The following is an 8549-nucleotide window of genomic DNA, read 5'->3' as shown; positions in this document are numbered from 1 at the left end:
GGAATTCTTCTGGATCCTTAAGGGAAGAGATTGTGACGCTGGCCAAGAATCTAAGTGGAAACTGATGACAGCAACTGACATTAATCAGCTCCACCGTATGCTCTGCCCAGCAGGTTTCTTCCAATAAATCAAAGCCCTTAAATTCTAAAGGGCATTTAACCATTAGACAGCAACCATTCTTGGCGGCCTGGAGCTGGTACAAATGATTAATCTAATATTTAATTTAAAAACACAACCAGCCTTTTAATACACACCGACATGCATGTTATATATTTAAGCATACGCATACAAACATTTTATTTTCTGGTTGTAAAAGTAACAGCATTGCTGGAAAAGAAGAGCTATCAATACATGTGGCTTTTTAAAAAAAAACAATTTTCTATGAATTTTCATCCTGGTTGGAGCTGTAAAGAGGGGATTTTTTTTCTCCCTGTTTTGAAGCATATTTTCTTTCTAGCTATTTCCTTTCTAGGAAATAAGGGTGGAATTCTTTTTGACGTTGTTGTTTTCTGTAGTGAATGTTGCTGTTGCAGGAGATGAAACATCACAATGCATCAAGATTATAGGAAAGCAATGGTATGAGCAGGATCATCCTCTCTAATACAGGTTTTAGTAGTACATTTAGAACAGATCAATGAACTCATTAAGGTTCTGTATTTGTGCTGCCTCAACAGTCACAATCAGGGGTGGGATTCAGCCGGTTTGGACCAGTTCAGGCGAACCGAATGTTAATTTTATATCCAGTTCACCGAAACGGTAGACCAGCTGGCCCTGCCCAACCCTTCCCAGAAGTCCCTACACACCTGATTCTGGCAAGGAGGCTTGCTAGACCAAAATGGGGTGCAGGGGGAGAGAGAAAGGGAGGGGAGGGAGAAAGAAAGAAAGAAAGAAAGAAAGAAAGAAAGAAAGAAAGAAAGAAAGAAAGAAAGAAAGAAAGAAAGAAAGAAAGAAAGAAAGAAAGAAAGAAAGAAAGAAAGAAAGAAAGAAAGAAAGAAAGAAAGAAAGAAAGGGAAGGAAGGGAAGGAAGGGAGAAAGAAAGAGGGAGGAAAGGGAGAAAGAAAGAAAGAAAGTAGGAGAGGAAGGGAAAGGAATGAGATTTGAAGGGAAGGAGGGAGGGAGGGAGAGAGGGAGGGGAGAAAGAGAAAAAGGAAAAGAACGAAGGACCACAAGCCCTGACACTAGACACAGCTTCAGAGGATGCTTTGAAACAACACAGCAGTCCAGGGCTGGAAGGGACCTCAGAGGTCATCTAGTCCAACCCCCTGCTCCAAGAGCATTGTTAAAGTTTCTTTCTTTTGACCCACCCAATCACATGACTACCTAGCCATGCCCACCCAGTCACATGACCACTAAGCCACACCCACCAAGCCACACCCACAGAACCGGTTATTAAAAACAATTAATCCCACCCCTGGTCACAATATTGGTGCTGTGACATAATAAATATTGGGAAGGATACCTGACAGGTTATTTTTTTAGAGGTGGACTATTTGAAAAGCATTTTGCTTTCAATTAACCAAGCCTGCATTCTTCACTTCAACTGCAATTTAATACTGGTAGCTAACAAGGTTACCAGTGTGCTTCATTAGGCCTTTGTTTTAGCCAAGTTATGTGCCTTCAGTTATGTCCATGCAACAATGGCCCCAATAGAAATTCTAAGCCATATGTTATTATACTGTTTCCTATATAAGAAACCTTAGACTGAACCTTGTATATCTTGTCATGAAGAAATTTCTGGGTGGGAAGCGTGATTTGTATTTAATGTTTCTTCCTTCAGACAAGAAAAAACAATCTCCCAAGTCATCCAGTTTTGTGCTACCATTTGTATGATATGCTGCACCATTGCTTAGTTTTTACAATCTCTTATAATAGTGTTTCATTTGGGTTTATTTTACTATCTTTGTTCTTAATTATTTTTTAGGTTCTTACTGATTTTTTTTTGTTATGCATATTTATAGAAGGATGTGATTGTTGTATTGCTAGATAATTTGTTTGTATCTGGCTTTCGGGCTGGAATACATTTGGCTTGATTTGAGCATGCTCATTTATATATTTATTTAAATTTGGAAGGCGCTGCCCTCCTAGGGGACTCTTAGTGATTTACATTCAAGGACAAGAAGCAGTAAAATAGAATAAAAAAACCACATGTAACCTGGAAAAAAATGCAATACCTCAGAGAAGATGCACCTAGATCCGATACATGACATTATTTAATTCAGGGGGCTTGGCATGTGCCCATCCTGCCCGTTCTTAGTGAGCAGATAGAAACTGTTGGTGATGGGCAGTTCCTTAGATAACCAGGTCAATATGCCACAATTATAGGTAATGATCAGCATCTTTGAATTAAACCCAGAAGCCAACAGGTAGCCAATGCAACTCAGGAAGCAGTGGCAACCTATGGGTATATTGCAGTGTATCCATACCGCACTGCTGTATACTGGATCAGTGGTAACAAATGATCTTCAAGGGCTATCTAGAGCCTATTGCAATATTCATTTGTGTTCCACCTGCCTGTCATGCCCCTGTTGGAATCTGACTCGGAGGGAGACACCGAACAGCTGACAGGGAGTGGGAGTGTGGCTCCATTGGCTGTGGAAGAAACTGGGGAAGGGCAGCTGGGCAGAGCAGGGCAGAGGTAGAGCAAGGGAGAGGGAATTCAGAGGAAGACCCAGACCCACTCCCTCTTCATCCTAGGGCACGCAGGGAGGAACGGAGAAGGGAGCAACATGAGTTGTGTGGCTTACAGGAGAGGAAAGAGCCCTGATTCCCTTCATTAGCTGCAGCTGGGAATACAGTGTATAAAAGAGAAAGCTGCACACAGCAAGTTGTTGCAAACAAATGTGAGTTTATCTGGTATCATTGTGGCTTATCTGTGTTCCTGGCGTTTTCCCAACTGTGTGAGTTTTGCCATGCTTTCAAGTCTGAAATTCCTTCTCCTTCCCTATCAAGTTAATTACTTCAGCTTGGTTTGTTTGGATTTTTAGTTGCGGTCTGTATGTACCTTGTTTTGGACTGAATTTTCTACAGTTAAAGGCTGTTCCTGGGACAGTTTTTCTCCAGCTGAAGGTAACCTGGACATTGGAGATAATAAAGGGACTCTCATTGCTTATTTGACCGTGTTGCCTTTGTGCCGCGCCCTGGGTCATCATCACACTGCCTGTCCCATTAGTCAGGAATGACTATTAGACAGAGGGAATCACGGCTTTGTTCTGTCTCCCAATGCTCTTGTTTATCATGATTTGATGATACACAGGAGACCAATGCTGTTTCAAACATGTAAGCAGGGAGGAGTCACTCTTGCATGTGGTCAGGCTTAAAAACCGCATTAAAAGAACCACTCCCACTAAAATAAAATCTTATGTCCCGAATAAGCAATTTTTCCTTATGCATGTTTCTTAAACACCCAATCCCCAAGCTACTCTGGAGGATCAGGGAACTCTAGAAAAATGCCACATAGTTGTTGCAAAAGAAATCTAGACATGAGACCTTGCGTTCCTTTAATCAAAGGATCCTGGCAATTGAGGCGAGAATAAATTTGATAAATAAAAAAATAAGAACGAGTACTTTCTTCTACAGAAAACTAAGCCTGTATCCAACCCATCATCAACAATGTACAAGTTTTGGTATGTGTTTGTAGGATGTTTTTATACCTCCATATTTAATTATGTCTTTTAAGCCGGTGTTTCTCAACTTGCAATTTCTATGTACGTGGACTTCTGTGTCTGAATCTGAGCCAATTAGCATAATATTTAATGATCAAACTGAAAAGAACAAGTGCTTCAGCCAACCAATTTTGTAGCCAAGCCTTGATTATCTTTTTCAAGCAGTCTACAATGACATCATCTGATCATACAAGTAGGGGCATCATTTTACAGTGGTTTTAATCCTTCCTTCATGGGAGGTTCCAGGCAGTTTTGGTGGAGGAGGAGTTACTCTCTAGGCCCCTCCTCAAACAAGATTTAACTCTTTTCCCCTTCTTATTTAACATTGGCATGAAATGCTAAACAAGGTTGTCTACCAATTGGGGTTCAATATGACGTGGTGGCTCAGTGACTAAGACGCTGCGCTTGTCGATCAGAAAGGTCGGCAGTTTGGCGGTTCAAATTCCTAGTGCCATGTAACAGAGTGAGCTCCCATTACTTGTCCCAGCTTCTGCCAACCTAGCAGTTCAAAAGCATGCAAAAATGCAAGTAGAAAAATAGGGACCACATTGGTGTGAAGTGTTCCGTGCACCTGCGGCATTTAGTCATGCCGGCCACATGACCATGGAGACATCTTCGGAAAGTGCTGGCTCTTCAGCTTTGTAATGGAGATGAGCACTGCCCCTTGGAGCCGGAAACAACTAGCGAGGGGAACCTTTACCTTTACTATTTGCGAGGGGAACCTTTACCTTTACCTATGCTGATGGTACCCAATTAGTCCACTCCAGGTGAAATGAGGGAACATAAATCCAATTTTAAAAAATGATATTTTTCAATCGTGAGCCAGCCAAGTAATGTTCTGTTGTGACTGGAGGTTGTGTGGGTCCCGATGGGGTGAATCTAACTTCCAACTTAATGTTAATGGCTGTGCATAGTTCAGTGAGGTTTTTATTTCTTTTTCTTATCGTATGTTTAACGTTTTGGCTTCATTGCTTGCTAATTCCTTCCCTGCAATCAGCATAATATTGCTTATCCCCATAGGGGTAGCATAATGAGAATGTGCTTGTATTCAATTACATGTTTAAATACGGTATAAAACAAAGGGGGGGGAAATACCGCTGTGATTTTTAAGAATGTGAGGAGCATCTGGACCTAACGAAAGATTACACAGTCACAAGTATTGTAAGTTAATAAATAAGTTAAAAATATAGCAGCTATGGGGAGTCCTCAGCCTTCATCAGCTAAGCCCAGAGCATTTGGGGGTGGGGGAAAACTTTAACCTTTCATCCTTTCCAATTTCCAGATTAAACAAACCTTGTTTTTAATGCTGCTATTGGGAAAACTTTCCGATAACAGGTGAGTGTCTGTAAATTTAGCAGCTTTGATAGGTAATGAAAATGAGAAACAAATGTGGTTGAAGAATGACACACATACCCCACCCAATGCAGTAATCCGAATCTAATTTGGAAAACACTCAGGACTTCTACTGTATTAGTTATACAAGATAAAGATACCGCGCAAAATATTTCAGAAAACAATTTCCAGTATCTAATATCATTAAGCGCAATGCCATCGATATCCTGCCGGCTTCCCCATTAACTTTGCCAACATCTGGCAGGAAAGATCACAAATGGTGAACATGTCACGATGGGGATGCTGCAATGGCCACAACTACAATGGCCACAACTACAAAGTCCAGTTGTAAGTACCCTCATTCAGCACTGTCATAACTTCAAGCAGCAAGGGGGCACCTTAAGTAAGGACTACTTACACTACCTGTCTTGGAAAATTCAGAATAGAACGCAACATGGAAGAAAAATAACCAATCCTTTGTTCAACAATTATTGGGTTAAGTTTTACAAGAAAGAGGCACCCCAAACAATGAAAAAAGTAAATATTTTGATAGAAGTTGAGGGCTACCAGACAGGAAGTCCTAGGGTACTGATTGGTAGGTAAATTCTGGGGAAGCCAGGCAGTGCTTGGAATTACAATATTTCTAAGGCAAAACTTCCCTTTCAGAGGCAGTAATAGACTTGGAGAAGTCTATTGTTAAGGAGGTAAACTAACTGGAGATTCTCTGACAGGATGAAGCAAAGAAAGGAGCTTGATTTGACTGGGGCCACATCCAAACCACAGCAAGGAAGGATGCTTAGACCTCATTTGTTATATCCACTTTTCTCTACCCTGCTAAGTAATAATTTTAGCCTTTGGTCTAGATGTCAGGGATCTTGACTTTCCAACTATTGCTGAATCATAATTTTCTAGTCAAAGTGGCCAATGGGAAGAGGTAACCAAAGTTGCAATTAGGTATCTGATGGGTGCAGGTTTTCCATCCTTGCTTCAATCTGAAATAGTGGTTTAAATTTTATATTTATAAACCCCCTTATTCTGATCTGATTTTTTTTAAAAAAATAGACCAGATAAATAAGTAATGGCTCTGAAAGTGTTCTGGACTAACAATACAACTGAATTCTATTTAGCTTCCTCTCCCAGCCTCTTTCTCCCAGACAATTATCATGCACAAGTATTCCCCATTTCTAATTTGGCACCACGTTTTTATTAGAATTCAGAAGCTCCAAACACAATTGGAATTATTCCATAATTGTGGAATAATGTATATTTATTGGAGTTTTCTGCAACTGACTTTGCCTCGGGCCCAAACCAAAGAGGATCTCCCCACTGGAGCAAAAGTAACTAAATAAAATCTATACAGCCCCCAGTCAGATTCTATCTGGCAAAAGGGGCTGCCTCTACTAAGCACGAAGAAGCAATAATGTTTTCTGATCTTAAACACAGCACATCTGGAAGAGATATGGCAATCTCTCCTTAACCTGCAGAAGCAGAGCCAGCTTTTTGATAAAATATTTCCTGTAGCGATGCAAGAACACAGCAACTTTTTGCTTGCTTATGAACACCTAAAACAGATGTGTCCAATGTTACAGAACCGTACTTCGCTCTTTCATTTCACGTGTGATTTACTGGTGTGTGTTCTACCCCATTTCAGCTGTGAACATTTATTTCTAGGAGAAAGCTCCCTCTCTTTTTTTTTTTTTGGTTCTGGAGGAAGGCAGATAGTATCTAAAAGTAGTTTGGAAAACAGCCATTCTCATTAACTTAAAAGCTGAACCTTTGCCAAAGCCCTAAAAAATATCAGAGGAAGAAAGGATGCACATATTTAAGTCACGCATGCACAGATCTGTATATGCAGAATTCATCAGCATGAAGAGGTACCTGACAAAGCCTACTGTCATGAACTTAATTCTCCCTTTATTAATTGGCCACCTCACTTTTTCTTTCTTTCTCTTGCTCCACATAAGATTTAACCCCAGATTGGGCTGGATCTTCAGCGTTGTGCAACTTATATGTCCTTCATGCCAACTCTCTGCCACTCACGAGTTCTACAGTCAACTTGACCATCATTGTTACCTTCATCCACCATAACCTGGATCCCAGATATAGCATTGTCCATCACTTTCCTCCTCCTATATCTCTATGGTAACAGGACCTTCTGTCAATACCAATTCCTATAACACAGTGGACATTTGATAAGATAGCAATCATCCAACAAAATTATAAGCCCAAGGAAAAGTAACTGGGTTTAAACAAAGCTATCTGCAAAACTTGACTTGGATATAATGGCTAATTAATAGCGAAAGCATCATCTCAAAAGAGCGGTATAGGGCAGATGGATGTAAAACAGTACTGATGCCAGGCCTGATGTAACTACTTCTTTAGCATAATTGACTTGTATTTCTTTGCATCCCTTATTTATCTGACTCATAAACCATCTGTTTGGTAGGATGAAAATAAGTAATACTCTTATCCCACAGGGCTCATAATGTAAAGCACACACATAGAAACCCTCAAGGGGGTGTTACAAGACAGGCAAGTAGCTGTGGATTATGGGCTTTAAAGTACCACACCCGGAGAGTACAAAGTTAGAAAAACTGCTCTAAATTTCAGAAACTCTAAAACCTCTTACCTGCCAAGTTCTATCAAGGCCCCCCCTCCATTTTCCTTTCTTACTTCAGCCATTTAATGTGATTTTTTTAGGATTCTAGAAGGTCTAAGCACCCACATGCTAATTAGTCTATATTCTATCAAGTTATTAAGAAGCAATGGGGTTTCCTAGGGAATCTTGAAGCAGCTTCTTTTTGACGCTGATTTTATCAGTGTTTTAATTTAGCAGCTGAAACCAAAACAACAGCAGAAATTTCCCAGCTTCCTCTAAAACTGGCAAAGTTTTAAGGCTAACATTGTGGTACCAAGCAGAGAATAACATAAACCTTGGCAGAGAACATTGCAGGTTCTCTATTTTCTGCATTTCATCAAAAATGGTCATCACTGCTTTGTACCTTTCGAACTGTGATTATTAGATTATTGTTCTTAATGTATAATTATCGTTCCAAAATTAACATTACCTTTGATTTTCTGGTGAATTGGAAACTACAAATATCTAATGCAGAACAATCTAGTTATCTACAGTACTCATATGGGATTCAATCTCACAGCTCTCTTTGCTACTGGAAGACTCATAGCTGAATCTGTAAACTGCCTTTGTTGAACAAAGCATTTGTGCAACATGATTTAATGGCTCTGAAGATCTTTGCATACATGCAGCCCATCACCATCAATCATAACTAAAAAGGCAAATGTGAGCTCTCTGACTGTCTGATGCCAAGATAGTTGGTACTCCGTGACTTTGTGCAGTTTCTGTATTGTGTTCCCTTGCTTGCTTGTTTCTTTATTTATGCCATAGAGTTTGGAGCCAAAAGAAGAAGAAGAAAGCTCTCAGGGCAACATACTAAACCCATTTTACAATTTAAAAGTCATTACACACAAAAGAAAGGGATTTTAAGAGGAGCCAGAAAAAGGGTGAAATAAATTGGGCCAGTTGTCCAGGGGGTT

The sequence above is a fragment of the Notechis scutatus genome, chromosome 1, assembly GCF_049901735.1.
Source record: "Notechis scutatus isolate UNSWTSFEM ecotype Mainland chromosome 1, rNotScu1.2, whole genome shotgun sequence".
Taxonomy (NCBI): Eukaryota; Metazoa; Chordata; class Lepidosauria; order Squamata; family Elapidae; genus Notechis; species Notechis scutatus.
Note: the sequence above shows the minus strand (reverse complement) of the source record.